The sequence below is a fragment of the Rhinoderma darwinii genome, chromosome 1, assembly GCF_050947455.1.
Source record: "Rhinoderma darwinii isolate aRhiDar2 chromosome 1, aRhiDar2.hap1, whole genome shotgun sequence".
In the NCBI taxonomy this organism is placed as follows: Eukaryota; Metazoa; Chordata; class Amphibia; order Anura; family Rhinodermatidae; genus Rhinoderma; species Rhinoderma darwinii.
The window spans coordinates 264,443,854-264,469,485 of NC_134687.1; the positions used below are offsets into that span (position 1 = coordinate 264,443,854).

The window sequence follows — 25,632 nt, forward strand, 5'->3', positions numbered from 1 at the left end:
CTGAGATTGTTTTCTCGTGACACTTTGGGCTTCATGTTCGTGGTAAAATTTGGTCGATATATTCAGTCTTTATTTGTGAAAAATTGCAAAATTTAGAGAAAATTTACAAAAAATAGCATTTTTCAGAATTTAAATGCATCTGCTTGAAAAACAGACGGTTATACCACCCAAAATAGTTACTAGTTCACATTTCCCATATGTCTACTTTAGATTGGCATCGTTTTTTGAACATTCTTTTATTTTTCTTGGACGTTACAAGGCTTAGAACATAAACAGCAATTTCTCATATTCTTAAGAAAATTTCAAAAGCCTTTTTTTGAAGGTGCCAGTTCAGTTCTGAAGTGGATTTGAGGGGCCTATGTATTAGAAACCCCCATAAAACACCCCATTTTAAAAACTAGACCCCTCAAAGTATTCAAAACAGCATATAGAAAGTTTTTTAACCCTTCAGGCATTTCACAGGAATTAAAGCAAAGTGGAAATTAAATTTGCAAATTTCATTTTTTCTGCTGAATTTCAATTTTATTCAATTTTTTTTTAGTAACAGAGAAGGTTTTACCAGAGAAACACTACTAAATATGTATTGTCCAGATTCTGCAGTTTTTAGAAATGTCCCACATGTGGCCCTACTGCGCTCGTGGACTAAAACACAAGCCCTAGAAGCAAAGAAGCACCTAGTGCATTTTGAGGCCTCTTTTTTATTAGAATATATTTTAGGCAGCATGCCAGGTTTGAAGAGGCGTTGAGGTATCAAAACAATGGAAACCCACCAGAAGTGACCCCATTTTGGAAATTACACCCCTCAAGGAATTCATTTATGGTTTTTGTTATCATTTTGACCGCACAGTTTTTTCACAGCACCTATTTGAATTGGGCTGTGAAATGAAAAAAATGATATTTTTTCCAATAAAATGTCATTTTTGATCAAATTTTCTTATTTTCACAAGGAACAACATACCCCATTTTGTTGCCCAATTTGTCCTTAGTGCGGCAATACCCCATTTGTGGTGATAAACTGCCGTTTGGGCCCATGGGAGGGCTCAGAAGGAAAGGAGCGCTATGTGTTTGTTGGAGTCCAGATTTTGCTGGATTGGTTTTCGGGTGCCATGTCGCATTTGCAGAGCCCCAGAGGTATCAAAGCAATGGAAACCCACCAGAAGTGACCCCATTTTGGAAACTACACCCCTCAAGGAATTCATTTATGGTTTTTGTTATCATTTTGACCGCACAGGTTTTTCACAGCACCTATTTGAATTGGGCTGTGAAATGAAAAAAATTATATTTTTTCCAATAAGATGTCATTTTTGATCAAAATTTCTTATTTTCACAGGGAACAACATACCCCATTTTGTTGCCCAATTTGTCCTTAGTGCGGCAATACCCCATTTGTGGTGATAAACTGCCGTTTGGGCCCATGGGAGGGCTCAGACGGAAAGGAGCGCTATGTGTTTGTTGGAGTCCAGATTTTGCTGGATTGGTTTTCGGGTGCCATGTTGCATTTGCAGAGCCCCAGAGGTATCAAAGCAATGGAAACCCACCAGAAGTGACCCCATTTTGGAAACTACACCCCTCAAGGAATTCATTTATGGTTTTTGTTATCATTTTGACCGCACAGTTTTTTCACAGCACCTATTTGAATTGGGCTGTGAAATGAAAAAAATGATATTTTTTCCAATAAGATGTCATTTTTGATCAAAATTTCTTATTTTCACAAGGAACAACATACCCCATTTTGTTGCCCAATTTGTCCTTAGTGCGGCAATACCCCATTTGTGGTGATAAACTGCCCTTTGGGCCCATGGGAGGGCTCAGAAGGAAAGGACCACCATTTGGCCTACTGGAGCTTTTCTGGTGCTAAGTCATGTATGCAGAAGCCCCTGAGGTACCAGTACAGTTGAAACCCCCGAGAAGTGACCCCATTTTAAAAACTACACCCCTTAAGACATTCATCTAGAGGTGTAGTGAGCATTTTGACCCCACAGGTACTGTGTAAAAGATAATGCGCAGCAGATGGTGCAGTGTGAGATTTGCAATTTTATATATGTATATGCCATTTCAGTGTCCAATATAGTGTGCCCAGCATGCGCCACCGGAGATATACACCCCTTAAATTGTAATGTGGGTTCTCCTGGGTACGACAATACCCTACATGTGGCTGTTATCAGCTGCCTGGGCATACGGCAGGGCTCAGAAGGGAAAGATGAGGGGGGTAAGCTGTGCGGAGTGCATCAGGGTAAATTGAAAATCAAGGGATGTATGATACATTTTAAAACAATCTTTTATACAGAGCCCTGGTTTTTCGGGACACGTGTCACATTGGTATATTGTGTTCTTCCTTATCCCCCTCTTATAGCAGACTCTGCACCTCTTTTGACTCTTTCCCTTTCCACCGGTTTGGGGACCTTCTCCTGGAAAGTGTTGCCCTGGTACGATGCGCCCCCCCTTCCTGGTCCCTAAAGATTAGATCTTGAAATTCCAGGAAAGTTCCCGTCTGGCCTGCACATCGACGTAGCACATACGCATTGTACAAAGCCATCTGTATGATGTGCCCGGCCAGCTTCTTATACTACACCGCATGGCGCTGTAGGGCTTCAGGACTTGATTTGACAAGTCCATCCCTCCCATGTACCTATTGTAGTCCAGGATACAGTCTGGTTTGGGGGTGGCCTTTCCTTCATATATCCTAAACCTGTAGGTATACCCTGATGCACTCTCGCACAGCTTATACATCTTCACGCCATACCTTGCCCTCTTACCTGGCAGGTACTGGCGGAATTGAACCCTCCCTTTAAAATGTACCAGGGACTCATCAATAGAAAAACACTTCTCGGGGGTGTATGCTTGGGAAAACCGGGCACTGGAACGGTCTAATAGGGGTCTCCGTTTATACAAACGGTCAAAACTGGGGTCATCTCGGAGTGGGCACGGCTCATTATCAGTATAATGTAAGAAGCGAAGTATTGCCTCATTTATTTATTTTTTTAGGTTCCAGTTCAGTTCTGAAGTTGCTTTGAGGGGCCCATATATTAGAAACCCCTATCAAACACCCCATTTTAGAAACTAGACCCCTCAAAGTATTCACAACAGCATTTAGAAAGTTTATGAACCCTTTAGGTGTTTCACAGAAATTTAGAGCAAAGTAGAGGTGAAATTTACTCTTTTTATACCATTTTTTTTATAACACAAAAGGATTTATCAGAGAAACGCAACTCAATACTTATTGCCCAGATTCTGCAGTTTAGAGAAATATCCCACATGTTGCCCTCGGGCGGTAATGGACTGAAGCGCCGGCCTCCGAAGCAAAGGAGCACCTAGCGGATTTTGAGCCCTCTTTTTTATTAGGCACCATGTCCGGTTTGAAGAGGTCTTGTGGTGCCAAAACATTGGAAACCCCCCAAAAGTGACCCCAATTTGGAAACTAGACCCCTTGAGGAATCCATTGTAGTTTTCATGGGGTGCATGCGGCTTTTTGATCAGTTTTTATTCCATTTTTAGGTGGCGTGGTGACTAATAAACAGCAATTCTACTATTGTTTTTGTATACTTTTTTTTTTACAGCGTTCACCGTGCGCTATAAATGACATATTCACTTTATTCTGCGGGGCGAGACGATTACGGCGATACCAGATGTTTATAGTTTTTTTTTATGTCTTATGGCGTTTGCACAATAAAATACGTTTTGTAAACAATCATTCACTTTTTGTGTTACCTTATTCTAAGAGCCATAACGTTTTTATTTTTCAATCAATAAAGCCGTGCGAGGACTTATTTTTTGCGTAACGAACTGTATTTTCCATCAGTACCATTTTTCGGTACATGCGACTTTTTGATCTCTTTTTATTCCATTTTTTGGGAGGTGAAGTGACCAAACAATTGTGATTGTGGTACGGTTTATTAATATTTTTTTTTACGGCGTTCACCGTGCGGAATAAATAACAAAATAATTTTGTAGTTCAGGCCGTTACGGACGCGGCGATACCAATTATGTATAGTTTATTTGTTTGTTTATATATTTTTATTAATAATAAAGGCCTGATAAGGGAAAAAGTGGGACTTTTACTTTTATTACTTTTAAAACTTTTATTTTCTTATTTTTACACATCTTTTTTTAACTTTTTTTTTACTTTATTACTTTGTCCCACTAGGGGACATGAGGGCAGGAGGCCCTGATCGCTATTCTAATACACTGCACTACATGCGTAGTGCAGTGTATTAGAACTGTCAGCTACTCACTGACAGCAAGCATAGTGGGTCCTGACGTTGTCAGGACCCACTAGGCTTCCGTCTATGGCATCGCCGGACGCCATTGTTTGGTGTCCGGTTGCCATAGTCACCATCGCCGGCCGCTATCGCGTAGCAGGCCGGCGATGGCAGCTTAACCCCTAAAAAGCCGCGATCTCTATAGAACGCGGCTTTTAAGGGGTTAATCAGCGGGGACACAGCGATCGGTCCCCGCTGTAGGAGCTGTGACAGCTGCTGAACAAGACAGCAGCGTCACAGCTCCTGTATGTGTCGGGAGGACGGCCGAAACGGCCGTTACTCCCGAGACGTACTATTACGGCATGGAGCGCGAACGATACAGCTGCCATGACGTAATAGTACGTCAAGGAGCGGGAAGGGGTTAAAGCATTTAATGTCAATGGCCATTCTAAGCTGAATGTCCCTGCTCTCGTCAGATTGCAGAAGTTACACAGCTTAAAACCTCGCTAGTACCAGTGTGGGAGACTGTCTGGGAATCCGTGGTGCGGTTGACTTTTTATTATGTCGTTTAGATTTTGTTTCACAATAGATTAAATAGGACTATGGATTAAAGCATTTAATGTCAATGGCCATTCTAAGCTGAATTTCCCTGCTCTCGTCAAATCGCAGAAGTTACACAGCTAAAGGCCTCGCTAGTACCAGTGTGGGAGACACTCTGGGAATCCGTGGTGCGGTTGACTTTTTATTATGTTGTTTAGATTTTGTTTCACAATAGATTAAATAGGACTATGGATTAAGGCTTTTAATGTCAACGGCCATTCTAAGCTGAATGTGCCTGCTCTCGTCAGATCGCAGAAGTTACACAGCTTAAGGCCTCGCTAGTACCAGTGTGGGAGACTGTCGGGGAATCCGTGGTGCGGTTGCCTTTTTATTATGTCGTTTAGATTTTGTTTCACAATAGATTAAATAGGACTATGGATTAAAGCATTTAACGTCAATGGCCATTCTAAGCTGAATGTGCCTGCTCTCGTCAGATCGCAGAAGTTACAAAGCTTAAGGCCTCGCTAGTACCAGTGTGGGAGACTGTCTGGGAATCCGTGGTGCGGTTAAATTTTTATTATGTCGTTTAGATTTTGTTTCACAATCGATTAAAAAGGACTATGGATTAAAGCATTTAATGTCAATGGCCATTCTAAGCTGAATGTGCCTGCTCTCGTCAGATTGCAGAAGTTACACAGCTTAAGGCCTCGCTAGTACCAGTGTGGGTGACTGTCTGGGAATCCGTGGTGCGGTTGGCTTTTTATTATGTTGTTTAGATTTTGTTTCACAATAGATTAAATAGGACTATGGATTAAAGCATTTAACGTCAATGGCCATTCTAAGCTGAATGTGCCTGCTCTCGTCAGATCGCAGAAGTTACACAGCTTAAGGCCTCGCTAGTACCAGTGTGGGAGACTGTCTGGGAATCCGTGGTGCGGTTGACTTTTTATTATGTCGTTTAGATTTTGTTTCACAATCGATTAAAAGGACTATGGATTAAAGCATTTAATGTCAATGGCCATTCTAAGCTGAATGTCCCTGCCCTCGTCAGATCGCAGAAGTTACACAGCTTAAGGCCTCGCTAGTACCAGTGTGGGAGACTGTCTGGGAATCCGTGGTGCGGTTGACTTTTTATTATGTCGTTTAGATTTTGTTTCACAATCGATTAAAAAGGACTATGGATTAAAGCATTTAATGTCAATGGCCAGTCTAAGCTGAATGTGCCTGCTCTTGTTAGATCGCAGAACTTACACAGCTTAACGCCTCGCTAGTACCAATGTGGGAGACTGTCTGGGAATCCGTGGTGCGGTTGACTTTTTATTATGTCGTTTAGATTTTGTTTCACAATAGATTAAATAGGACTATGGATTAAAGCATTTAACGTCAATGGCCATTCTAAGCTGAATGTGCCTGCTCTCGTCAGATCGCAGAAGTTACACAGCTTAAGGCCTCGCTAGTACCAGTGTGGGAGACTGTCTGGGAATCCGTGGTGCGGTTGACTTTTTATTATGTCGTTTAGATTTTGTTTCACAATCGATTAAAAAGGACTATGGATTAAAGCATTTAATGTCAATGGCCATTCTAAGCTGAATGTCCCTGCTCTCGTCAGATCGCAGAAGTTACACAGCTTAAGGCCTCGCTAGTACCAGTGTGGGAGACTGTCTGGGAATCCGTGGTGCGGTTGACTTTTTGTTATGTCGTTTAGATTTTGTTTCACAATCGATTAAAAAGGACTATGGATTAAAGAATATAATGTCAATGGCCATTCTAAGCTGAATGTGCCTGCTCTCGTCATATCGCAGAAGTTACACAGCTTAAGGCCTCGCTAGTACCAGTGTGGGAGACTGTCTGGGAATCCGTGGTGCGGTTGACTTTTTATTATGTCGTTTCGATTTTGTTTCACAATCGATTAAAAAGGACTATGGATTAAAGCATTTAATGTCAGTGGCCATTCTAAGCTGAATGTGCCTGCTCCCGTCAGATCGCAGAAGTTACACAGCTTAAGGCCTTGCTAGTACCAGTGTGGGAGACTGTCTGGGAATTCGTGGTGCGGTTGGCTTTTTATTATGTTGTTTAGATTTTGTTTCACAATAGATTAAATAGGACTATGGATTAAGGCTTTTAATGTTAATGGCCATTCTAAGCTGAATGTGCCTGCTCTCGTCAGATCGCAGAAGTTACACAGCTTAAGGCCTCGCTAGTACGAGTGTGGGAGACTGTCTGGGAATCAGTGGTGCGGTTGACTTTTTATTATGTCGTTTAGATTTTGTTTCACAATAGATTAAATAGGACTATGGATTAAAGCATTTAATGTCAATGGCCATTCTAAGCTGAATGTGCCTGCTCTCGTCAGATCGCAGAAGTTACACAGCTTAAGGCCTCGCTAGTACCAGTGTGGGAGACTGTCTGGGAATCCGTGGTGCGGTTGAATTTTTATTATGTCGTTTAGATTTTGTTTCACAATCGATTAAAAAGGACTATGGATTAAAGCATTTAATGTCAATGGCTATTCTAAGCTGAATGTCCCTGCTCTCGTCAGATCGCAGAAGTTACACAGCTTAAGGCCTCGCTAGTACCAGTGTGGGAGACTGTCTGGGAATCCGTGGTGCGGTTGACTTTTTATTATGTCGTTTAGATTTTGTTTCACAATCGATTAAAAAGGACTATGGATTAAAGCATTTAATGTCAATGGCTATTCTAAGCTGAATGTCCCTGCTCTCGTCAGATCGCAGAAGTTACACGGCTTAAGGCCTCGCTAGTACCAGTGTGGGAGACTGTCTGGGAATCCGTGGTGCGGTTGACTTTTTATTATGTCGTTTAGATTTTGTTTCACAATCGATTAAAAAGGACTATGGATTAAAGCATTTAATGTCAATGGCCAGTCTAAGCTGAATGTGCCTGCTCTTGTTAGATCGCAGAACTTACACAGCTTAACACCTCGCTAGTACCAATGTGGGAGACTGTCTGGGAATCCGTGGTGCGGTTGACTTTTTATTATGTCGTTTAGATTTTGTTTCACAATAGATTAAATAGGACTATGGATTAAAGCATTTAACGTCAATGGCCATTCTAAGCTGAATGTGACTGCTCTCGTCAGATCGCAGAAGTTACACAGCTTAAGGCCTCGCTAGTACCAGTGTGGGAGACTGTCTGGGAATCCGTGGTGCGGTTGACTTTTTATTATGTCGTTTAGATTTTGTTTCACAATCGATTAAAAAGGACTATGGATTAAAGCATTTAATGTCAATGGCCATTCTAAGCTGAATGTCCCTGCTCTCGTCAGATCGCAGAAGTTACACAGCTTAAGGCCTCGCTAGTACCAGTGTGGGAGACTGTCTGGGAATCCGTGGTGCGGTTGACTTTTTGTTATGTCGTTTAGATTTTGTTTCACAATCGATTAAAAAGGACTATGGATTAAAGAATATAATGTCAATGGCCATTCTAAGCTGAATGTGCCTGCTCTCGTCAGATCGCAGAAGTTACACAGCTTAAGGCCTCGCTAGTACCAGTGTGGGAGACTGTCTGGGAATCCGTGGTGCGGTTGACTTTTTATTATGTCGTTTCGATTTTGTTTCACAATCGATTAAAAAGGACTATGGATTAAAGCATTTAATGTCAGTGGCCATTCTAAGCTGAATGTGCCTGCTCTCGTCAGATCGCAGAAGTTACACAGCTTAAGGCCTTGCTAGTACCAGTGTGGGAGACTGTCTGGGAATCCGTGGTGCGGTTGGCTTTTTATTATGTTGTTTAGATTTTGTTTCACAATAGATTAAATAGGACTATGGATTAAGGCTTTTAATGTCAATGGCCATTCTAAGCTGAATGTGCCTGCTCTCGTCAGAACGCAGAAGTTACACAGCTTAAGGCCTCGCTAGTACGAGTGTGGGAGACTGTCTGGGAATCAGTGGTGCGGTTGACTTTTTATTATGTCGTTTAGATTTTGTTTCACAATAGATTAAATAGGACTATGGATTAAAGCATTTAATGTCAATGGCCATTCTAAGCTGAATGTGCCTGCTCTCGTCAGATCGCAGAAGTTACACAGCTTAAGGCCTCGCTAGTACCAGTGTGGGAGACTGTCTGGGAATCCGTGGTGCGGTTGAATTTTTATTATGTCGTTTAGATTTTGTTTCACAATCGATTAAAAAGGACTATGGATTAAAGCATTTAATGTCAATGGCTATTCTAAGCTGAATGTCCCTGCTCTCGTCAGATCGCAGAAGTTACACAGCTTAAGGCCTCGCTAGTACCAGTGTGGGAGACTGTCTGGGAATCCGTGGTGCGGTTGACTTTTTATTATGTCGTTTAGATTTTGTTTCACAATCGATTAAAAAGGACTATGGATTAAAGCATTTAATGTCAATGGCCATGCTAAGCTGAATGTGCCTGCTCTCGTCAGATCGCAGAAGTTACACAGCTTAAGGCCTCGCTAGTACCAGTGTGGGAGACTGTCTGGGAATCCGTGGTGCGGTTGACTTTTTATTATGTCGTTTAGATTTTGTTTCACAATCGATTAAAAAGGACTATGGATTAAAGCATTTAATGTCAATGGCCAGTCTAAGCTGAATGTGCCTGCTCTCGTTAGATTGCAGAACTTACACAGCTTAAGGCCTCGCTAGTACCAATGTGGGAGACTGTCTGGGAATCCGTGGTGCGGTTGACTTTTTATTATGTCGTTTAGATTTTGTTTCACAATCGATTAAATAGGACTATGGATTAAAGCATTTAACGTCAATGGCCATTCTAAGCTGAATGTGCCTGCTCTCGTCAGATCGCAGAAGTTACACAGCTTAAGTCCTCGCTAGTACCAGTGTGGGAGACTGTCTGGGAATCCGTGGTGCGGTTGACTTTTTATTATGTCGTTTAGATTTTGTTTCACAATCGATTAAAAAGGACTATGGATTAAAGCATTTAATGTTAATTGCCATTCTAAGCTGAATGTCCCTGCTCTCGTCAGATCGCAGAAGTTACACAGCTTAAGGCCTCGCTAGTACCAGTGTGGGAGACTGTCTGGGAATCCGTGGTGCGGTTGACTTTTTATTATGTCATTTAGATTTTGTTTCACAATCGATTAAATAGGACTATGGATTAAAGCATTTAACGTCAATGGCCATTCTAAGCTGAATGTGCCTGCTCTCGTCAGATCGCAGAAGTTACACAGCTTAAGGCCTCGCTAGTACGAGTGTGGGAGACTGTCTGGGAATCCGTGGTGCGGTTGACTTTTTATTATGTCGTTTAGATTTTGTTTCACAATCGATTAAAAAGGACTATGGATTAAAGCATTTAATGTCAATGGCCATTCTAAGCTGAATGTCCCTGCTCTCGTCAGATCGCAGAAGTTACACAGCTTAAGGCCTCGCTAGTACCAGTGTGGGAGACTGTCTGCGAATCCGTGGTGCGGTAGACTTTTTATTATGTCGTTTAGATTTTGTTTCACAATCGATTAAAAAGGACTATGGATTAAAGCATTTAATGTCAATGGCCATTCTAAGCTGAATGTGCCTGCTCTCGTCAGATCGCAGAAGTTACACAGCTTAAGGCCTCGCTAGTACCAGTGTGGGAGACTGTCTGGGAATCCGTGGTGCGGTTGACTTTTTATTATGTCGTTTAGATTTTGTTTCACAATCGATTAAAAAGGACTATGGATTAAACCATTTAATGTCAATGGCCATTCTAAGCTGAATGTGCCTGCTCTCGTCAGATCGCAGAAGTTACACAGCTTAAGGCCTCGCTAGTACCAGTGTGGGAGACTGTCTGGGAATCCGTGGTGCGGTTGACTTTTTATTATGTCGTTTAGATTTTGTTTCACAATAGATTAAATAGGACTATGGATTAAAGCATTTAATGTCAATGGCCATTCTAAGCTGAATGTGCCTGCTCTCGTCAGATCGCAGAAGTTACACAGCTTAAGGCCTCGCTAGTACCAGTGTGGGAGACTGTCTGGGAATCCGTGGTGCGGTTGACTTTTTATTATGTCGTTTAGATTTTGTTTCACAATAGATTAAATAGGACTATGGATTAAAGCATTTAATGTCAATGGCCATTCTAAGCTGAATGTGCCTGCTCTCGTCAGATCGCAGAAGTTACACAGCTTAAGGCCTCGCTAGTACCAGTGTGGGAGACTGTCTGGGAATCCGTGGTGCGCTTGACTTTTTATTATGTCGTTTAGATTTTGTTTCACAATAGATTAAATAGGACTATGGATTAAAGGATTTAACGTCAATGGCCATTCTAAGCTGAATGTGCCTGCTCTCGTCAGAACGCAGAAGTTACACAGCTTAAGGCCTCGCTAGTACCAGTATGGAAGACTGTCTGGGAATCCGTGGTGCGGTTGATTTTTTATTATGTCGTTTAGATTTTGTTTCACAATCGATTAAATAGGACTATGGATTAAAGCATTTAATGTCAATGCCCATTCTAAGCTGAATGTCCCTGCTCTCGTCAGATCACAGAAGTTACACAGCTTAAGGCCTCGCTAGTACCAGTGTGGGAGACTGTCTGGGAATCCGTGGTGCGGTTGACTTTTTATTATGTCGTTTAGATTTTGTTTCACAATAGATTAAATAGGACTATGGATTAAAGGATTTAACGTCAATGGCCATTCTAAGCTGAATGTGCCTGCTCTCGTCAGATCGCAGAAGTTACACAGCTTAAGGCCTCGCTAGTACCAGTGTGGGAGACTGTCTGGGAATCCGTGGTGCGCTTGACTTTTTATTATGTCGTTAAGATTTTGTTTCACAATAGATTAAATAGGACTATGGATTAAAGGATTTAACGTCAATGGCCATTCTAAGCTGAATGTGCCTGCTCTCGTCCGAACGCAGAAGTTACACAGCTTAAGGCCTCGCTAGTACCAGTGTGGGAGACTGTCTGGGAATCCGTGGTGCGGTTGATTTTTTATTATGTCGTTTAGATTTTGTTTCACAATCGATTAAAAAGGACTATGGATTAAAGCATTTAACGTCAATGGCCATTCTAAGCTGAATGTGCCTGCTCTCGTCAGAACGCAGAAGTTACACAGCTTAAGGCCTCGCTAGTACCAGTGTGGGAGACTGTCTGGGAATCCGTGGTGCGGTTGACTTTTTATTATGTCGTTTAGATTTTGTTTCACAATAGATTAAATAGGACTATGGATTAAAGCATTTAACGTCAATGGCCATTCTAAGCTGAATGTGCCTTCTCTCGTCAGAACGCAGAAGTTACACAGCTTAAGGCCTCGCTAGTACCAGTGTGGGAGACTGTCTGGGTATCCGTGGTGCAGTTGAATTTTTATTATGTCGTTTAGATTTTGTTTCACAATCGATTAAAAAGGACTATGGATTAAAGCATTTAATGTCAATGGCTATTCTAAGCTGAATGTCCCTGCTCTCGTCAGATCGCAGAAGTTACACAGCTTAAGGCCTCGCTAGTACCAGTGTGGGAGACTGTCTGGGAATCCGTGGTGCGGTTGACTTTTTGTTATGTCGTTTAGATTTTGTTTCACAATCGATTAAAAAGGACTATGGATTAAAGAATATAATGTCAATGGCCATTCTAAGCTGAATGTGCCTGCTCTCGTCAGATCGCAGAAGTTACACAGCTTAAGGCCTCGCTAGTACCAGTGTGGGAGACTGTCTGGGAATCCGTGGTGCGGTTGACTTTTTATTATGTCGTTTCGATTTTGTTTCACAATCGATTAAAAAGGACTATGGATTAAAGCACTTAATGTCAGTGGCCATTCTAAGCTGAATGTGCCTGCTCTCGTCAGATCGCAGAAGTTACACAGCTTAAGGCCTTGCTAGTACCAGTGTGGGAGACTGTCTGGGAATCCGTGGTGCGGTTGGCTTTTTATTATGTTGTTTAGATTTTGTTTCACAATAGATTAAATAGGACTATGGATTAAGGCTTTTAATGTCAATGGCCATTCTAAGCTGAATGTGCCTGCTCTCGTCAGAACGCAGAAGTTACACAGCTTAAGGCCTCGCTAGTACGAGTGTGGGAGACTGTCTGGGAATCAGTGGTGCGGTTGACTTTTTATTATGTCGTTTAGATTTTGTTTCACAATAGATTAAATAGGACTATGGATTAAAGCATTTAATGTCAATGGCCATTCTAAGCTGAATGTGCCTGCTCTCGTCAGATCGCAGAAGTTACACAGCTTAAGGCCTCGCTAGTACCAGTGTGGGAGACTGTCTGGGAATCCGTGGTGCGGTTGAATTTTTATTATGTCGTTTAGATTTTGTTTCACAATCGATTAAAAAGGACTATGGATTAAAGCATTTAATGTCAATGGCTATTCTAAGCTGAATGTCCCTGCTCTCGTCAGATCGCAGAAGTTACACAGCTTAAGGCCTCGCTAGTACCAGTGTGGGAGACTGTCTGGGAATCCGTGGTGCGGTTGACTTTTTATTATGTCGTTTAGATTTTGTTTCACAATCGATTAAAAAGGACTATGGATTAAAGCATTTAATGTCAATGGCCATGCTAAGCTGAATGTGCCTGCTCTCGTCAGATCGCAGAAGTTACACAGCTTAAGGCCTCGCTAGTACCAGTGTGGGAGACTGTCTGGGAATCCGTGGTGCGGTTGACTTTTTATTATGTCGTTTAGATTTTGTTTCACAATCGATTAAAAAGGACTATGGATTAAAGCATTTAATGTCAATGGCCAGTCTAAGCTGAATGTGCCTGCTCTCGTTAGATTGCAGAACTTACACAGCTTAAGGCCTCGCTAGTACCAATGTGGGAGACTGTCTGGGAATCCGTGGTGCGGTTGACTTTTTATTATGTCGTTTAGATTTTGTTTCACAATCGATTAAATAGGACTATGGATTAAAGCATTTAACGTCAATGGCCATTCTAAGCTGAATGTGCCTGCTCTCGTCAGATCGCAGAAGTTACACAGCTTAAGTCCTCGCTAGTACCAGTGTGGGAGACTGTCTGGGAATCCGTGGTGCGGTTGACTTTTTATTATGTCGTTTAGATTTTGTTTCACAATCGATTAAAAAGGACTATGGATTAAAGCATTTAATGTTAATTGCCATTCTAAGCTGAATGTCCCTGCTCTCGTCAGATCGCAGAAGTTACACAGGTTAAGGCCTCGCTAGTACCAGTGTGGGAGACTGTCTGGGAATCCGTGGTGCGGTTGACTTTTTATTATGTCATTTAGATTTTGTTTCACAATCGATTAAATAGGACTATGGATTAAAGCATTTAACGTCAATGGCCATTCTAAGCTGAATGTGCCTGCTCTCGTCAGATCGCAGAAGTTACACAGCTTAAGGCCTCGCTAGTACGAGTGTGGGAGACTGTCTGGGAATCCGTGGTGCGGTTGCCTTTTTATTATGTCGTTTAGATTTTGTTTCACAATCGATTAAAAAGGACTATGGATTAAAGCATTTAATGTCAATGGCCATTCTAAGCTGAATGTCCCTGCTCTCGTCAGATCGCAGAAGTTACACAGCTTAAGGCCTCGCTAGTACCAGTGTGGGAGACTGTCTGCGAATCCGTGGTGCGGTAGACTTTTTATTATGTCGTTTAGATTTTGTTTCACAATCGATTAAAAAGGACTATGGATTAAAGCATTTAATGTCAATGGCCATTCTAAGCTGAATGTGCCTGCTCTCGTCAGATCGCAGAAGTTACACAGCTTAAGGCCTCGCTAGTACCAGTGTGGGAGACTGTCTGGGAATCCGTGGTGCGGTTGACTTTTTATTATGTCGTTTAGATTTTGTTTCACAATCGATTAAAAAGGACTATGGATTAAACCATTTAATGTCAATGGCCATTCTAAGCTGAATGTGCCTGCTCTCGTCAGATCGCAGAAGTTACACAGCTTAAGGCCTCGCTAGTACCAGTGTGGGAGACTGTCTGGGAATCCGTGGTGCGGTTGGCTTTTTATTATGTTGTTTAGATTTTGTTTCACAATAGATTAAATAGGACTATGGATTAAGGCTTTTAATGTCAATGGCCATTCTAAGCTGAATGTGCCTGCTCTCGTCAGAACGCAGAAGTTACACAGCTTAAGGCCTCGCTAGTACGAGTGTGGGAGACTGTCTGGGAATCAGTGGTGCGGTTGACTTTTTATTATGTCGTTTAGATTTTGTTTCACAATAGATTAAATAGGACTATGGATTAAAGCATTTAATGTCAATGGCCATTCTAAGCTGAATGTGCCTGCTCACGTCAGATCGCAGAAGTTACACAGCTTAAGGCCTCGCTAGTACCAGTGTGGGAGACTGTCTGGGAATCCGTGGTGCGGTTGAATTTTTATTATGTCGTTTAGATTTTGTTTCACAATCGATTAAAAAGGACTATGGATTAAAGCATTTAATGTCAATGGCTATTCTAAGCTGAATGTCCCTGCTCTCGTCAGATCGCTGAAGTTACACAGCTTAAGGCCTCGCTAGTACCAGTGTGGGAGACTGTCTGGGAATCCGTGGTGCGGTTGACTTTTTATTATGTCGTTTAGATTTTGTTTCACAATCGATTAAAAAGGACTATGGATTAAAGCATTTAATGTCAATGGCCATGCTAAGCTGAATGTGCCTGCTCTCGTCAGATCGCAGAAGTTACACAGCTTAAGGCCTCGCTAGTACCAGTGTGGGAGACTGTCTGGGAATCCGTGGTGCGGTTGACTTTTTATTATGTCGTTTAGATTTTGTTTCACAATCGATTAAAAAGGACTATGGATTAAAGCATTTAATGTCAATGGCCAGTCTAAGCTGAATGTGCCTGCTCTCGTTAGATTGCAGAACTTACACAGCTTAAGGCCTCGCTAGTACCAATGTGGGAGACTGTCTGGGAATCCGTGGTGCGGTTGACTTTTTATTATGTCGTTTAGATTTTGTTTCACAATCGATTAAATAGGACTATGGATTAAAGCATTTAACGTCAATGGCCATTCTAAGCTGAATGTGCCTGCTCTCGTCAGATCGCAGAAGTTACACAGCTTAAGTCCTCGCTAGTACCAGTGTGGGAGACTGTCTGGGAATCCGTGGTGCGGTTGACTTTTTATTATGTCGTTTAGATTTTGTTTCACAATCGATTAAAAAGGACTATGGATTAAAGCATTTAATGTTAATTGCCATTCTAAGCTGAATGTCCCTGCTCTCGTCAGATCGCAGAAGTTACACAGCTTAAGGCCTCGCTAGTACCAGTGTGGGAGACTGTCTGGGAATCCGTGGTGCGGTTGACTTTTTATTATGTCATTTAGATTTTGTTTCACAATCGATTAAATAGGACTATGGATTAAAGCATTTAACGTCAATGGCCATTCTAAGCTGAATGTGCCTGCTCTCGTCAGATCGCAGAAGTTACACAGCTTAAGGCCTCGCTAGTACGAGTGTGGGAGACTGTCTGGGAATCCGTGGTGCGGTTGACTTTTTATTATGTCGTTTAGATTTTGTTTCACAATCGATTAAAAAGGACTATGGATTAAAGCATTTAATGTCAATGGCCATTCTAAGCTGAATGTCCCTGCTCTCGTCAGATCGCAGAAGTTACACAGCTTAAGGCCTCGCTAGTACCAGTGTGGGAGACTGTCTGCGAATCCGTGGTGCGGTAGACTTTTTATTATGTCGTTTAGATTTTGTTTCACAATCGATTAAAAAGGACTATGGATTAAAGCATTTAATGTCAATGGCCATTCTAAGCTGAATGTGCCTGCTCTCGTCAGATCGCAGAAGTTACACAGCTTAAGGCCTCGCTAGTACCAGTGTGGGAGACTGTCTGGGAATCCGTGGTGCGGTTGACTTTTTATTATGTCGTTTAGATTTTGTTTCACAATCGATTAAAAAGGACTATGGATTAAACCATTTAATGTCAATGGCCATTCTAAGCTGAATGTGCCTGCTCTCGTCAGATCGCAGAAGTTACACAGCTTAAGGCCTCGCTAGTACCAGTGTGGGAGACTGTCTGGGAATCCGTGGTGCGGTTGACTTTTTATTATGTCGTTTAGATTTTGTTTCACAATAGATTAAATAGGACTATGGATTAAAGCATTTAATGTCAATGGCCATTCTAAGCTGAATGTGCCTGCTCTCGTCAGATCGCAGAAGTTACACAGCTTAAGGCCTCGCTAGTACCAGTGTGGGAGACTGTCTGGGAATCCGTGGTGCGGTTGACTTTTTATTATGTCGTTTAGATTTTGTTTCACAATAGATTAAATAGGACTATGGATTAAAGGATTTAACGTCAATGGCCATTCTAAGCTGAATGTGCCTGCTCTCGTCAGAACGCAGAAGTTACACAGCTTAAGGCCTCGCTAGTACCAGTATGGAAGACTGTCTGGGAATCCGTGGTGCGGTTGATTTTTTATTATGTCGTTTAGATTTTGTTTCACAATCGATTAAATAGGACTATGGATTAAAGCATTTAATGTCAATGCCCATTCTAAGCTGAATGTCCCTGCTCTCGTCAGATCACAGAAGTTACACAGCTTAAGGCCTCGCTAGTACCAGTGTGGGAGACTGTCTGGGAATCCGTGGTGCGGTTGACTTTTTATTATGTCGTTTAGATTTTGTTTCACAATAGATTAAATAGGACTATGGATTAAAGGATTTAACGTCAATGGCCATTCTAAGCTGAATGTGCCTGCTCTCGTCAGATCGCAGAAGTTACACAGCTTAAGGCCTCGCTAGTACCAGTGTGGGAGACTGTCTGGGAATCCGTGGTGCGCTTGACTTTTTATTATGTCGTTAAGATTTTGTTTCACAATAGATTAAATAGGACTATGGATTAAAGGATTTAACGTCAATGGCCATTCTAAGCTGAATGTGCCTGCTCTCGTCCGAACGCAGAAGTTACACAGCTTAAGGCCTCGCTAGTACCAGTGTGGGAGACTGTCTGGGAATCCGTGGTGCGGTTGATTTTTTATTATGTCGTTTAGATTTTGTTTCACAATCGATTAAAAAGGACTATGGATTAAAGCATTTAACGTCAATGGCCATTCTAAGCTGAATGTGCCTGCTCTCGTCAGAACGCAGAAGTTACACAGCTTAAGGCCTCGCTAGTACCAGTGTGGGAGACTGTCTGGGAATCCGTGGTGCGGTTGACTTTTTATTATGTCGTTTAGATTTTGTTTCACAATAGATTAAATAGGACTATGGATTAAAGCATTTAACGTCAATGGCCATTCTAAGCTGAATGTGCCTTCTCTCGTCAGAACGCAGAAGTTACACAGCTTAAGGCCTCGCTAGTACCAGTGTGGGAGACTGTCTGGGTATCCGTGGTGCAGTTGAATTTTTATTATGTCGTTTAGATTTTGTTTCACAATCGATTAAAAAGGACTATGGATTAAAGCATTTAATGTCAATGGCTATTCTAAGCTGAATGTCCCTGCTCTCGTCAGATCGCAGAAGTTACACAGCTTAAGGCCTCGCTAGTACCAGTGTGGGAGACTGTCTGGGAATCCGTGGTGCGGTTGACTTTTTATTATGTCGTTTAGATTTTGTTTCACAATCGATTAAAAAGGACTATGGATTAAAGCATTTAACGTCAATGGCCAGTCTAAGCTGAATGTGCCTACTCTCGTTAGATCGCAGAACTTACACAGCTTAAGGCCTCGCTAGTACCAATGTGGGAGACTGTCTGGGAATCCGTGGTGCGGTTGACTTTTTATTATGTCGTTTAGATTTTGTTTCACAATAGATTAAATAGGACTATGGATTAAAGCATTTAACGTCAATGGCCATTCTAAGCTGAATGTGCCTGCTCTCGTCAGATCGCAGAAGTTACACAGCTTAAGTCCTCGCTAGTACCAGTGTGGGAGACTGTCTGGGAATCCGTGGTGCGGTTGACTTTTTATTATGTCGTTTAGATTTTGTTTCACAATCGATTAAAAAGGACTATGGATTAAAGCATTTAATGTCAATGGCCATTCTAAGCTGAATGTCCCTGCTCTCGTCAGATCGCAGAAGTTACACAGCTTAAGGCCTCGCTAGTACCAGTGTGGGAGACTGTCTGGGAATCCGTGGTGCGGTTGACTTTTTATTATGTCATTTAGATTTTGTTTCACAATCGATTAAAAACGACTATGGATTAAAGCATTTAACGTCAATGGCCATTCTAAGCTGAATGTGCCTGCTCTCGTCAGATCGCAGAAGTTACACAGCTTAAGGCCTCGCTAGTACCAGTGTGGGAGACTGTCTGGGTATCCGTGGTGCGGTTGAATTTTTATTATGTCGTTTAGATTTTGTTTCACAATCGATTAAAAAGGACTATGGATTAAAGCATTTAATGTCAATGGCTATTCTAAGCTGAATGTCCCTGCTCTCGTCAGATCGCAGAAGTTACACAGCTTAAGCCCTCGCTAGTACCAGTGTGGGAGACTGTCTGGGAATCCGTGGTGCGGTTGACTTTTTATTATGTCGTTTAGATTTTGTTTCACAATCGATTAAAAAGGACTATGGATTAAAGCATTTAATGTCAATGGCCATTCTAAGCTGAATGTGCCTGCTCTCGTCAGATCGCAGAAGTTACACAGCTTAAGGCCTCGCTAGTACCAGTGTGGGAGACTGTCTGGGAATCCGTGGTGCGGTTGAATTTTTATTATGTTGTTTAGATTTTGTTTCACAATCGATTAAAAAGGACTATGGATTAAAGCATTTAACGTCAATGGCCATTCTAAGCTGAATGTGCCTGCTCTCGTCAGATCGCAGAAGTTACACAGCTTAAGGCCTCGCTAGTACCAGTGTGGGAGACTGTCTGGGAATCCGTGGTGCGGTTGACTTTTTATTATGTCGTTTAGATTTTGTTTCACAATCGATTAAAAAGGACTATGGATTAAAGCATTTAATGTCAATGGCCATTCTAAGCTGAATGTGCCTGCTCTCGTCAGATCGCAGAAGTTACACAGCTTAAGTCCTCGCTAGTACCAGTGTGGGAGACTGTCTGGGAATCCGTGGTGCGGTTGACTTTTTATTATGTCGTTTAGATTTTGTTTCACAATCGATTAAAAAGGACTATGGATTAAAGCATTTAATGTCAATGGCCATTCTAAGCTGAATGTGCCTGCTCTCGTCAGATCGCAGAAGTTACACAGCTTAAGTCCTCGCTAGTACCAATGTGGGAGACTGTCTGGGAATCCGTGGTGCGGTTGACTTTTTATTATGTCATTTAGATTTTGTTTCACAATAGATTAAATAGGACTATGGATTAAAGCATTTAACGTCAATGGCCATTCTAAACTGAATGTGCCTGCTCTCGTCAGATCGCAGAAGTTACACAGCTTAAGGCCTCGCTAGTACCAGTGTGGGAGACTGTCTGGGAATCCGTGGTGCAGTTGACTTTTTATTATGTCGTTTAGATTTTGTTTCACAATCGATTAAAAAGGACTATGGATTAAAGCATTTAATGTCAATGGCCATTCTAAGCGGAATGTGCCTGCTCTCATCAGATCGCAGAAGTTACACAGCTTAAGGCCTCGCTAGTACAAGTGTGGGAGACTGTCTGCGAATCCGTGGTGCGGTAGACTTTTTATTATGTCGTTTAGATTTTGTTTCACAATCGATTAAAAAGGACTATGGATTAAAGCATTTAATGTCAATGGCCATTCTAAGCTGAATGTGCCTGCTCTCGTCAGATCGCAGAAGTTACACAGCTTAAGGCCTCGCTAGTACCAGTGTGGGAGACTGTCTGGGAATCCGTGGTGCGGTTGACTTTTTATTATGTCGTTTAGATTTTGTTTCACAATCGATTAAAAAGGACTATGGATTAAAGCATTTAATGTCAATGGCCATTCTAAGCTGAATGTGCCTGCTCTCGTCAGATCGCAGAAGTTACACAGCTTAAGGCCTCGCTAGTACCAGTGTGGGAGACTGTCTGGGAATCCGTGGTGCGCTTGACTTTTTATTATGTCGTTTAGATTTTGTTTCACAATAGATTAAATAGGACTATGGATTAAAGGATTTAACGTCAATGGCCATTCTAAGCTGAATGTGCCTGCTCTCGTCAGAACGCAGAAGTTACACAGCTTAAGGCCTCGCTAGTACCAGTGTGGGAGACTGTCTGGGAATCCGTGGTGCGGTTGATTTTTTATTATGTCGTTTAGATTTTGTTTCACAATCGATTAAAAAGGACTATGGATTAAAGCATTTAATGTCAATGCCCATTCTAAGCTGAATGTCCCTGCTCTCGTCAAATCACAGAAGTTACACAGCTTAAGGCCTCGCTAGTACCAGTGTGGGAGACTGTCTGGGAATCCGTGGTGCGGTTGACTTTTTATTATGTTGTTTAGATTTTGTTTCACAATAGATTAAATAGGACTATGGATTAAGGCTTTTAATGTCAATGGTCTTTCTAAGCTGAAAGTGCCTGCTCTCGTCAGATCGCAGAAGTTACACAGCTTAAGGCCTCGCTAGTACCAGTGTGGGAGACTGTCTGGGAATTCGTGGTGCGCTTGACTTTTTATTATGTCGTTAAGATTTTGTTTCACAATAGATTAAATAGGACTATGGATTAAAGGATTTAACGTCAATGGCCATTCTAAGCTGAATGTGCCTTCTCTCGTCCGAACGCAGAAGTTACACAGCTTAAGGCCTCGCTAGTACCAGTGTGGGAGACTGTCTGGGAATCCGTGGTGCGGTTGCTTTTTTATTATGTTGTTTAGATTTTGTTTCACAATCGATTAAAAAGGACTATGGATTAAAGCATTTAATGTCAATGGCTATTTTAAGCTGAATGTCCCTGCTCTCGTCAGATCGCAGAAGTTACACAGCTTAAGGCCTCGCTAGTACCAGTGTGGGAGACTGTCTGGGTATCCGTGGTGCGGTTGAATTTTTATTATGTCGTTTAGATTTTGTTTCACAATCGATTAAAAAGGACTATGGATTAAAGCATTTAATGTCAATGGCTATTTTAAGCTGAATGTCCCTGCTCTCGTCAGATCGCAGAAGTTACACAGCTTAAGGCCTCGCTAGTACCAGTGTGGGAGACTGTCTGGGAATCCGTGGTGCGGTTGACTTTTTATTATGTCGTTTAGATTTTGTTTCACAATCGATTAAAAAGGACTATGGATTAAAGCATTTAATGTCAATGGCCATTCTAAGCTGAATGTGCCTGCTCTCGTCAGATCGCAGAAGTTACACAGCTTAAGGCCTCGCTAGTACCAGTGTGGGAGACTGTCTGGGAATCCGTGGTGCGGTTGAATTTTTATTATGTTGTTTAGATTTTGTTTCACAATCGATTAAAAAGGACTATGGATTAAAGCATTTAATGTCAATGGCCATTCTAAGCTGAATGTGCCTGCTCTCGTCAGATCGCAGAAGTTACACAGCTTAAGGCCTCGCTAGTACCAGTGTGGGAGGCTGTCTGGGAATCCGTGGTGCAGTTGACTTTTTTTTATGTCGTTTAGATTTTGTTTCACAATCGATTAAAAAGGACTATGGATTAAAGCATTTAATGTCAATGGCCAGTCTAAGCTGAATGTGCCTGCTCTTGTTAGATCGCAGAACTTACACAGCTTAACCCCTCGCTAGTACCAATGTGGGAGACTGTCTGGGAATCCGTGGTGCGGTTGACTTTTTATTATGTCGTTTAGATTTTGTTTCACAATAGATTAAATAGGACTATGGATTAAAGCATTTAACGTCAATGGCCATTCTAAGCTGAATGTGCCTGCTCTCGTCAGATCGCAGAAGTTACACAGCTTAAGTCCTCGCTAGTACCAGTGTGGGAGACTGTCTGGGAATCCGTGGTGCGGTTGACTTTTTATTATGTCGTTTAGATTTTGTTTCACAATCGATTAAAAAGGACTATGGATTAAAGCATTTAATGTCAATGGCCATTCTAAGCTGAATGTCCCTGCTCTCGTCAGATCGCAGAAGTTACACAGCTTAAGGCCTCGCTAGTACCAGTGTGGGAGACTGTCTGGGAATCCGTGGTGCGGTTGACTTTTTATTATGTCATTTAGATTTTGTTTCACAATCGATTAAAAACGACTATGGATTAAAGCATTTAACGTCAATGGCCATTCTAAGCTGAATGTGCCTGCTCTCGTCAGATCGCAGAAGTTACACAGCTTAAGGCCTCGCTAGTACCAGTGTGGGAGACTGTCTGGGTATCCGTGGTGCGGTTGAATTTTTATTATGTCGTTTAGATTTTGTTTCACAATCGATTAAAAAGGACTATGGATTAAAGCATTTAATGTCAATGGCTATTCTAAGCTGAATGTCCCTGCTCTCGTCAGATCGCAGAAGTTACACAGCTTAAGCCCTCGCTAGTACCAGTGTGGGAGACTGTCTGGGAATCCGTGGTGCGGTTGACTTTTTATTATGTCGTTTAGATTTTGTTTCACAATCGATTAAAAAGGACTATGGATTAAAGCATTTAATGTCAATGGCCATTCTAAGCTGAATGTGCCTGCTCTCGTCAGATCGCAGAAGTTACACAGCTTAAGGCCTCGCTAGTACCAGTGTGGGAGACTGTCTGGGAATCCGTGGTGCGGTTGAATTTTTATTATGTTGTTTAGATTTTGTTTCACAATCGATTAAAAAGGACTATGGATTAAAGCATTTAACGTCAATGGCCATTCTAAGCTGAATGTGCCTGCTCTCGTCAGATCGCAGAAGTTACACAGCTTAAGGCCTCGCTAGTACCAGTGTGGGAGACTGTCTGGGAATCCGTGGTGCGGTTGACTTTTTATTATGTCGTTTAGATTTTGTTTCACAATCGATTAAAAAGGACTATGGATTAAAGCATTTAATGTCAATGGCCATTCTAAGCTGAATGTGCCTGCTCTCGTCAGATCGCAGAAGTTACACAGCTTAAGTCCTCGCTAGTACCAGTGTGGGAGACTGTCTGGGAATCCGTGGTGCGGTTGACTTTTTATTATGTCGTTTAGATTTTGTTTCACAATCGATTAAAAAGGACTATGGATTAAAGCATTTAATGTCAATGGCCATTCTAAGCTGAATGTGCCTGCTCTCGTCAGATCGCAGAAGTTACACAGCTTAAGTCCTCGCTAGTACCAATGTGGGAGACTGTCTGGGAATCCGTGGTGCGGTTGACTTTTTATTATGTCATTTAGATTTTGTTTCACAATAGATTAAATAGGACTATGGATTAAAGCATTTAACGTCAATGGCCATTCTAAACTGAATGTGCCTGCTCTCGTCAGATCGCAGAAGTTACACAGCTTAAGGCCTCGCTAGTACCAGTGTGGGAGACTGTCTGGGAATCCGTGGTGCAGTTGACTTTTTATTATGTCGTTTAGATTTTGTTTCACAATCGATTAAAAAGGACTATGGATTAAAGCATTTAATGTCAATGGCCATTCTAAGCGGAATGTGCCTGCTCTCATCAGATCGCAGAAGTTACACAGCTTAAGGCCTCGCTAGTACAAGTGTGGGAGACTGTCTGCGAATCCGTGGTGCGGTAGACTTTTTATTATGTCGTTTAGATTTTGTTTCACAATCGATTAAAAAGGACTATGGATTAAAGCATTTAATGTCAATGGCCATTCTAAGCGGAATGTGCCTGCTCTCATCAGATCGCAGAAGTTACACAGCTTAAGGCCTCGCTAGTACAAGTGTGGGAGACTGTCTGCGAATCCGTGGTGCGGTAGACTTTTTATTATGTCGTTTAGATTTTGTTTCACAATCGATTAAAAAGGACTATGGATTAAATCATTTAATGTCAATGGCCATTCTAAGCTGAATGTGCCTGCTCTCGTCAGATCGCAGAAGTTACACAGCTTAAGGCCTCGCTAGTACCAGTGTGGGAGACTGTCTGGGAATCCGTGGTGCGGTTGACTTTTTATTATGTCGTTTAGATTTTGTTTCACAATCGATTAAAAAGGACTATGGATTAAAGCATTTAATGTCAATGGCCATTCTAAGCGGAATGTGCCTGCTCTCATCAGATCGCAGAAGTTACACAGCTTAAGGCCTCGCTAGTACCAGTGTGGGAGACTGTCTGCGAATCCGTGGTGCGGTAGACTTTTTATTATGTCGTTTAGATTTTGTTTCACAATCGATTAAAAAGGACTATGGATTAAAGCATTTAATGTCAATGGCCATTCTAAGCTGAATGTGCCTGCTCTCGTCAGATCGCAAAAATTACACAGCTTAAGGCCTCGCCAGTACCAGTGTGGGAGACTGTCTGGGAATCCGTGGTGCGGTTGACTTTTTATTATGTCGTTTAGATTTTGTTTCACAATCGATTAAAAAGGACTATGGATTAAAGCATTTAATGTCAATGGCCATTCTAAGCTGAATGTGCCTGCTCTCGTCAGATCGCAGAAGTTACACAGCTTAAGGCCTCGCTAGTACCAGTGTGGGAGACTGTCTGGGAATCCGTGGTGCGGTTGACTTTTTATTATGTCGTTTAGATTTTGTTTCACAATCGATTAAAAAGGACTATGGATTAAAACATTTAATGTCAATGCCCATTCTAAGCTGAATGTCCCTGCTCTCGTCAGATCACAGAAGTTACACAGCTTAAGGCCTCGCTAGTACCAGTGTGGGAGACTGTCTGGGAATCCGTGGTGCGCTTGACTTTTTATTATGTCGTTTAGATTTTGTTTCACAATAGATTAAATAGGACTATGGATTAAAGGATTTAACGTCAATGGCCATTCTAAGCTGAATGTGCCTGCTCTCGTCAGAACGCAGAAGTTACACAGCTTAAGGCCTCGCTAGTACCAGTGTGGGAGACTGTCTGGGAATCCGTGGTGCGGTTGATTTTTTATTATGTCGTTTAGATTTTGTTTCACAATCGATTAAAAAGGACTATGGATTAAAGCATTTAATGTCAATGCCCATTCTAAGCTGAATGTCCCTGCTCTCGTCAGATCGCAGAAGTTACACAGCTTAAGGCCTCGCTAGTACCAGTGTGGGAGACTGTCTGGGAATCCGTGGTGCGGTTGATTTTTTATTATGTCGTTTAGATTTTGTTTCACAATCGATTAAAAAGGACT

General features: G+C 41.9%; 94 pseudogenes; all 94 read left to right on the forward strand.

Annotated features, from left to right (window-relative positions):
• Positions 1-5,006: 5,006 nt before the first annotated feature.
• LOC142737048 (5S ribosomal RNA) lies at positions 5,007-5,125 on the forward strand (annotated as a pseudogene).
• Positions 5,126-5,192: 67 nt separating this feature from the next.
• Positions 5,193-5,311, forward strand: LOC142711882 (5S ribosomal RNA; annotated as a pseudogene).
• A 67-nt stretch (positions 5,312-5,378) lies between these two features.
• On the forward strand, positions 5,379-5,497 carry LOC142736939 (5S ribosomal RNA; annotated as a pseudogene).
• Positions 5,498-5,564: 67 nt separating this feature from the next.
• On the forward strand, positions 5,565-5,683 carry LOC142714263 (5S ribosomal RNA; annotated as a pseudogene).
• A 66-nt stretch (positions 5,684-5,749) lies between these two features.
• Positions 5,750-5,868, forward strand: LOC142738207 (5S ribosomal RNA; annotated as a pseudogene).
• Positions 5,869-6,121: 253 nt separating this feature from the next.
• Positions 6,122-6,240, forward strand: LOC142714274 (5S ribosomal RNA; annotated as a pseudogene).
• A 67-nt stretch (positions 6,241-6,307) lies between these two features.
• LOC142728258 (5S ribosomal RNA) lies at positions 6,308-6,426 on the forward strand (annotated as a pseudogene).
• Positions 6,427-6,493: 67 nt separating this feature from the next.
• LOC142681706 (5S ribosomal RNA) lies at positions 6,494-6,612 on the forward strand (annotated as a pseudogene).
• A 67-nt stretch (positions 6,613-6,679) lies between these two features.
• On the forward strand, positions 6,680-6,798 carry LOC142735700 (5S ribosomal RNA; annotated as a pseudogene).
• Positions 6,799-6,865: 67 nt separating this feature from the next.
• Positions 6,866-6,984, forward strand: LOC142684776 (5S ribosomal RNA; annotated as a pseudogene).
• A 67-nt stretch (positions 6,985-7,051) lies between these two features.
• Positions 7,052-7,170, forward strand: LOC142736675 (5S ribosomal RNA; annotated as a pseudogene).
• A 67-nt stretch (positions 7,171-7,237) lies between these two features.
• LOC142735998 (5S ribosomal RNA) lies at positions 7,238-7,356 on the forward strand (annotated as a pseudogene).
• Positions 7,357-7,423: 67 nt separating this feature from the next.
• On the forward strand, positions 7,424-7,542 carry LOC142737284 (5S ribosomal RNA; annotated as a pseudogene).
• Positions 7,543-7,795: 253 nt separating this feature from the next.
• LOC142737290 (5S ribosomal RNA) lies at positions 7,796-7,914 on the forward strand (annotated as a pseudogene).
• A 67-nt stretch (positions 7,915-7,981) lies between these two features.
• On the forward strand, positions 7,982-8,100 carry LOC142728269 (5S ribosomal RNA; annotated as a pseudogene).
• Positions 8,101-8,167: 67 nt separating this feature from the next.
• Positions 8,168-8,286, forward strand: LOC142714285 (5S ribosomal RNA; annotated as a pseudogene).
• Positions 8,287-8,353: 67 nt separating this feature from the next.
• Positions 8,354-8,472, forward strand: LOC142738090 (5S ribosomal RNA; annotated as a pseudogene).
• Positions 8,473-8,539: 67 nt separating this feature from the next.
• LOC142737829 (5S ribosomal RNA) lies at positions 8,540-8,658 on the forward strand (annotated as a pseudogene).
• Positions 8,659-8,725: 67 nt separating this feature from the next.
• LOC142736677 (5S ribosomal RNA) lies at positions 8,726-8,844 on the forward strand (annotated as a pseudogene).
• Positions 8,845-8,911: 67 nt separating this feature from the next.
• On the forward strand, positions 8,912-9,030 carry LOC142736000 (5S ribosomal RNA; annotated as a pseudogene).
• Positions 9,031-9,097: 67 nt separating this feature from the next.
• LOC142737577 (5S ribosomal RNA) lies at positions 9,098-9,216 on the forward strand (annotated as a pseudogene).
• Positions 9,217-9,469: 253 nt separating this feature from the next.
• LOC142736915 (5S ribosomal RNA) lies at positions 9,470-9,588 on the forward strand (annotated as a pseudogene).
• Positions 9,589-9,655: 67 nt separating this feature from the next.
• Positions 9,656-9,774, forward strand: LOC142731406 (5S ribosomal RNA; annotated as a pseudogene).
• Positions 9,775-9,841: 67 nt separating this feature from the next.
• LOC142736151 (5S ribosomal RNA) lies at positions 9,842-9,960 on the forward strand (annotated as a pseudogene).
• A 67-nt stretch (positions 9,961-10,027) lies between these two features.
• LOC142676355 (5S ribosomal RNA) lies at positions 10,028-10,146 on the forward strand (annotated as a pseudogene).
• A 67-nt stretch (positions 10,147-10,213) lies between these two features.
• LOC142714296 (5S ribosomal RNA) lies at positions 10,214-10,332 on the forward strand (annotated as a pseudogene).
• Positions 10,333-10,399: 67 nt separating this feature from the next.
• LOC142714307 (5S ribosomal RNA) lies at positions 10,400-10,518 on the forward strand (annotated as a pseudogene).
• A 67-nt stretch (positions 10,519-10,585) lies between these two features.
• LOC142714318 (5S ribosomal RNA) lies at positions 10,586-10,704 on the forward strand (annotated as a pseudogene).
• A 253-nt stretch (positions 10,705-10,957) lies between these two features.
• LOC142736162 (5S ribosomal RNA) lies at positions 10,958-11,076 on the forward strand (annotated as a pseudogene).
• A 67-nt stretch (positions 11,077-11,143) lies between these two features.
• LOC142703445 (5S ribosomal RNA) lies at positions 11,144-11,262 on the forward strand (annotated as a pseudogene).
• Positions 11,263-11,515: 253 nt separating this feature from the next.
• On the forward strand, positions 11,516-11,634 carry LOC142716489 (5S ribosomal RNA; annotated as a pseudogene).
• A 67-nt stretch (positions 11,635-11,701) lies between these two features.
• LOC142729630 (5S ribosomal RNA) lies at positions 11,702-11,820 on the forward strand (annotated as a pseudogene).
• A 253-nt stretch (positions 11,821-12,073) lies between these two features.
• Positions 12,074-12,192, forward strand: LOC142736001 (5S ribosomal RNA; annotated as a pseudogene).
• A 67-nt stretch (positions 12,193-12,259) lies between these two features.
• Positions 12,260-12,378, forward strand: LOC142714329 (5S ribosomal RNA; annotated as a pseudogene).
• A 67-nt stretch (positions 12,379-12,445) lies between these two features.
• LOC142738091 (5S ribosomal RNA) lies at positions 12,446-12,564 on the forward strand (annotated as a pseudogene).
• Positions 12,565-12,631: 67 nt separating this feature from the next.
• LOC142737830 (5S ribosomal RNA) lies at positions 12,632-12,750 on the forward strand (annotated as a pseudogene).
• Positions 12,751-12,817: 67 nt separating this feature from the next.
• Positions 12,818-12,936, forward strand: LOC142736678 (5S ribosomal RNA; annotated as a pseudogene).
• Positions 12,937-13,003: 67 nt separating this feature from the next.
• On the forward strand, positions 13,004-13,122 carry LOC142736002 (5S ribosomal RNA; annotated as a pseudogene).
• Positions 13,123-13,189: 67 nt separating this feature from the next.
• On the forward strand, positions 13,190-13,308 carry LOC142737589 (5S ribosomal RNA; annotated as a pseudogene).
• Positions 13,309-13,561: 253 nt separating this feature from the next.
• On the forward strand, positions 13,562-13,680 carry LOC142736916 (5S ribosomal RNA; annotated as a pseudogene).
• A 67-nt stretch (positions 13,681-13,747) lies between these two features.
• Positions 13,748-13,866, forward strand: LOC142738018 (5S ribosomal RNA; annotated as a pseudogene).
• A 67-nt stretch (positions 13,867-13,933) lies between these two features.
• LOC142666295 (5S ribosomal RNA) lies at positions 13,934-14,052 on the forward strand (annotated as a pseudogene).
• A 67-nt stretch (positions 14,053-14,119) lies between these two features.
• Positions 14,120-14,238, forward strand: LOC142676366 (5S ribosomal RNA; annotated as a pseudogene).
• Positions 14,239-14,305: 67 nt separating this feature from the next.
• On the forward strand, positions 14,306-14,424 carry LOC142714351 (5S ribosomal RNA; annotated as a pseudogene).
• A 67-nt stretch (positions 14,425-14,491) lies between these two features.
• On the forward strand, positions 14,492-14,610 carry LOC142725383 (5S ribosomal RNA; annotated as a pseudogene).
• Positions 14,611-14,677: 67 nt separating this feature from the next.
• LOC142737831 (5S ribosomal RNA) lies at positions 14,678-14,796 on the forward strand (annotated as a pseudogene).
• Positions 14,797-14,863: 67 nt separating this feature from the next.
• LOC142737868 (5S ribosomal RNA) lies at positions 14,864-14,982 on the forward strand (annotated as a pseudogene).
• A 67-nt stretch (positions 14,983-15,049) lies between these two features.
• Positions 15,050-15,168, forward strand: LOC142669339 (5S ribosomal RNA; annotated as a pseudogene).
• Positions 15,169-15,235: 67 nt separating this feature from the next.
• Positions 15,236-15,354, forward strand: LOC142737600 (5S ribosomal RNA; annotated as a pseudogene).
• A 253-nt stretch (positions 15,355-15,607) lies between these two features.
• Positions 15,608-15,726, forward strand: LOC142736917 (5S ribosomal RNA; annotated as a pseudogene).
• A 67-nt stretch (positions 15,727-15,793) lies between these two features.
• Positions 15,794-15,912, forward strand: LOC142731417 (5S ribosomal RNA; annotated as a pseudogene).
• A 67-nt stretch (positions 15,913-15,979) lies between these two features.
• On the forward strand, positions 15,980-16,098 carry LOC142736152 (5S ribosomal RNA; annotated as a pseudogene).
• A 67-nt stretch (positions 16,099-16,165) lies between these two features.
• On the forward strand, positions 16,166-16,284 carry LOC142676377 (5S ribosomal RNA; annotated as a pseudogene).
• A 67-nt stretch (positions 16,285-16,351) lies between these two features.
• On the forward strand, positions 16,352-16,470 carry LOC142714362 (5S ribosomal RNA; annotated as a pseudogene).
• A 67-nt stretch (positions 16,471-16,537) lies between these two features.
• LOC142714373 (5S ribosomal RNA) lies at positions 16,538-16,656 on the forward strand (annotated as a pseudogene).
• Positions 16,657-16,723: 67 nt separating this feature from the next.
• Positions 16,724-16,842, forward strand: LOC142714384 (5S ribosomal RNA; annotated as a pseudogene).
• Positions 16,843-16,909: 67 nt separating this feature from the next.
• LOC142736163 (5S ribosomal RNA) lies at positions 16,910-17,028 on the forward strand (annotated as a pseudogene).
• Positions 17,029-17,095: 67 nt separating this feature from the next.
• LOC142703456 (5S ribosomal RNA) lies at positions 17,096-17,214 on the forward strand (annotated as a pseudogene).
• A 253-nt stretch (positions 17,215-17,467) lies between these two features.
• Positions 17,468-17,586, forward strand: LOC142716511 (5S ribosomal RNA; annotated as a pseudogene).
• Positions 17,587-17,653: 67 nt separating this feature from the next.
• LOC142729727 (5S ribosomal RNA) lies at positions 17,654-17,772 on the forward strand (annotated as a pseudogene).
• Positions 17,773-18,025: 253 nt separating this feature from the next.
• LOC142736004 (5S ribosomal RNA) lies at positions 18,026-18,144 on the forward strand (annotated as a pseudogene).
• Positions 18,145-18,397: 253 nt separating this feature from the next.
• LOC142736918 (5S ribosomal RNA) lies at positions 18,398-18,516 on the forward strand (annotated as a pseudogene).
• A 67-nt stretch (positions 18,517-18,583) lies between these two features.
• Positions 18,584-18,702, forward strand: LOC142728280 (5S ribosomal RNA; annotated as a pseudogene).
• Positions 18,703-18,769: 67 nt separating this feature from the next.
• Positions 18,770-18,888, forward strand: LOC142686078 (5S ribosomal RNA; annotated as a pseudogene).
• Positions 18,889-18,955: 67 nt separating this feature from the next.
• Positions 18,956-19,074, forward strand: LOC142684919 (5S ribosomal RNA; annotated as a pseudogene).
• A 67-nt stretch (positions 19,075-19,141) lies between these two features.
• Positions 19,142-19,260, forward strand: LOC142736679 (5S ribosomal RNA; annotated as a pseudogene).
• Positions 19,261-19,327: 67 nt separating this feature from the next.
• On the forward strand, positions 19,328-19,446 carry LOC142714396 (5S ribosomal RNA; annotated as a pseudogene).
• Positions 19,447-19,513: 67 nt separating this feature from the next.
• Positions 19,514-19,632, forward strand: LOC142736919 (5S ribosomal RNA; annotated as a pseudogene).
• Positions 19,633-19,699: 67 nt separating this feature from the next.
• LOC142738062 (5S ribosomal RNA) lies at positions 19,700-19,818 on the forward strand (annotated as a pseudogene).
• Positions 19,819-19,885: 67 nt separating this feature from the next.
• On the forward strand, positions 19,886-20,004 carry LOC142736455 (5S ribosomal RNA; annotated as a pseudogene).
• Positions 20,005-20,071: 67 nt separating this feature from the next.
• On the forward strand, positions 20,072-20,190 carry LOC142683842 (5S ribosomal RNA; annotated as a pseudogene).
• Positions 20,191-20,257: 67 nt separating this feature from the next.
• LOC142714407 (5S ribosomal RNA) lies at positions 20,258-20,376 on the forward strand (annotated as a pseudogene).
• Positions 20,377-20,629: 253 nt separating this feature from the next.
• LOC142721775 (5S ribosomal RNA) lies at positions 20,630-20,748 on the forward strand (annotated as a pseudogene).
• A 439-nt stretch (positions 20,749-21,187) lies between these two features.
• On the forward strand, positions 21,188-21,306 carry LOC142699093 (5S ribosomal RNA; annotated as a pseudogene).
• Positions 21,307-21,559: 253 nt separating this feature from the next.
• Positions 21,560-21,678, forward strand: LOC142667120 (5S ribosomal RNA; annotated as a pseudogene).
• A 67-nt stretch (positions 21,679-21,745) lies between these two features.
• Positions 21,746-21,864, forward strand: LOC142736681 (5S ribosomal RNA; annotated as a pseudogene).
• Positions 21,865-21,931: 67 nt separating this feature from the next.
• Positions 21,932-22,050, forward strand: LOC142735890 (5S ribosomal RNA; annotated as a pseudogene).
• A 253-nt stretch (positions 22,051-22,303) lies between these two features.
• LOC142736920 (5S ribosomal RNA) lies at positions 22,304-22,422 on the forward strand (annotated as a pseudogene).
• A 67-nt stretch (positions 22,423-22,489) lies between these two features.
• LOC142728291 (5S ribosomal RNA) lies at positions 22,490-22,608 on the forward strand (annotated as a pseudogene).
• A 67-nt stretch (positions 22,609-22,675) lies between these two features.
• On the forward strand, positions 22,676-22,794 carry LOC142686089 (5S ribosomal RNA; annotated as a pseudogene).
• A 67-nt stretch (positions 22,795-22,861) lies between these two features.
• Positions 22,862-22,980, forward strand: LOC142684930 (5S ribosomal RNA; annotated as a pseudogene).
• A 67-nt stretch (positions 22,981-23,047) lies between these two features.
• Positions 23,048-23,166, forward strand: LOC142736682 (5S ribosomal RNA; annotated as a pseudogene).
• Positions 23,167-23,233: 67 nt separating this feature from the next.
• LOC142714418 (5S ribosomal RNA) lies at positions 23,234-23,352 on the forward strand (annotated as a pseudogene).
• Positions 23,353-23,419: 67 nt separating this feature from the next.
• On the forward strand, positions 23,420-23,538 carry LOC142736921 (5S ribosomal RNA; annotated as a pseudogene).
• A 67-nt stretch (positions 23,539-23,605) lies between these two features.
• LOC142738063 (5S ribosomal RNA) lies at positions 23,606-23,724 on the forward strand (annotated as a pseudogene).
• Positions 23,725-23,791: 67 nt separating this feature from the next.
• LOC142736458 (5S ribosomal RNA) lies at positions 23,792-23,910 on the forward strand (annotated as a pseudogene).
• A 67-nt stretch (positions 23,911-23,977) lies between these two features.
• On the forward strand, positions 23,978-24,096 carry LOC142683853 (5S ribosomal RNA; annotated as a pseudogene).
• A 67-nt stretch (positions 24,097-24,163) lies between these two features.
• Positions 24,164-24,282, forward strand: LOC142683864 (5S ribosomal RNA; annotated as a pseudogene).
• Positions 24,283-24,349: 67 nt separating this feature from the next.
• On the forward strand, positions 24,350-24,468 carry LOC142714429 (5S ribosomal RNA; annotated as a pseudogene).
• A 67-nt stretch (positions 24,469-24,535) lies between these two features.
• LOC142689986 (5S ribosomal RNA) lies at positions 24,536-24,654 on the forward strand (annotated as a pseudogene).
• A 67-nt stretch (positions 24,655-24,721) lies between these two features.
• On the forward strand, positions 24,722-24,840 carry LOC142737785 (5S ribosomal RNA; annotated as a pseudogene).
• Positions 24,841-24,907: 67 nt separating this feature from the next.
• LOC142714440 (5S ribosomal RNA) lies at positions 24,908-25,026 on the forward strand (annotated as a pseudogene).
• A 253-nt stretch (positions 25,027-25,279) lies between these two features.
• LOC142721885 (5S ribosomal RNA) lies at positions 25,280-25,398 on the forward strand (annotated as a pseudogene).
• Positions 25,399-25,465: 67 nt separating this feature from the next.
• LOC142690008 (5S ribosomal RNA) lies at positions 25,466-25,584 on the forward strand (annotated as a pseudogene).
• Positions 25,585-25,632: the final 48 nt, after the last annotated feature.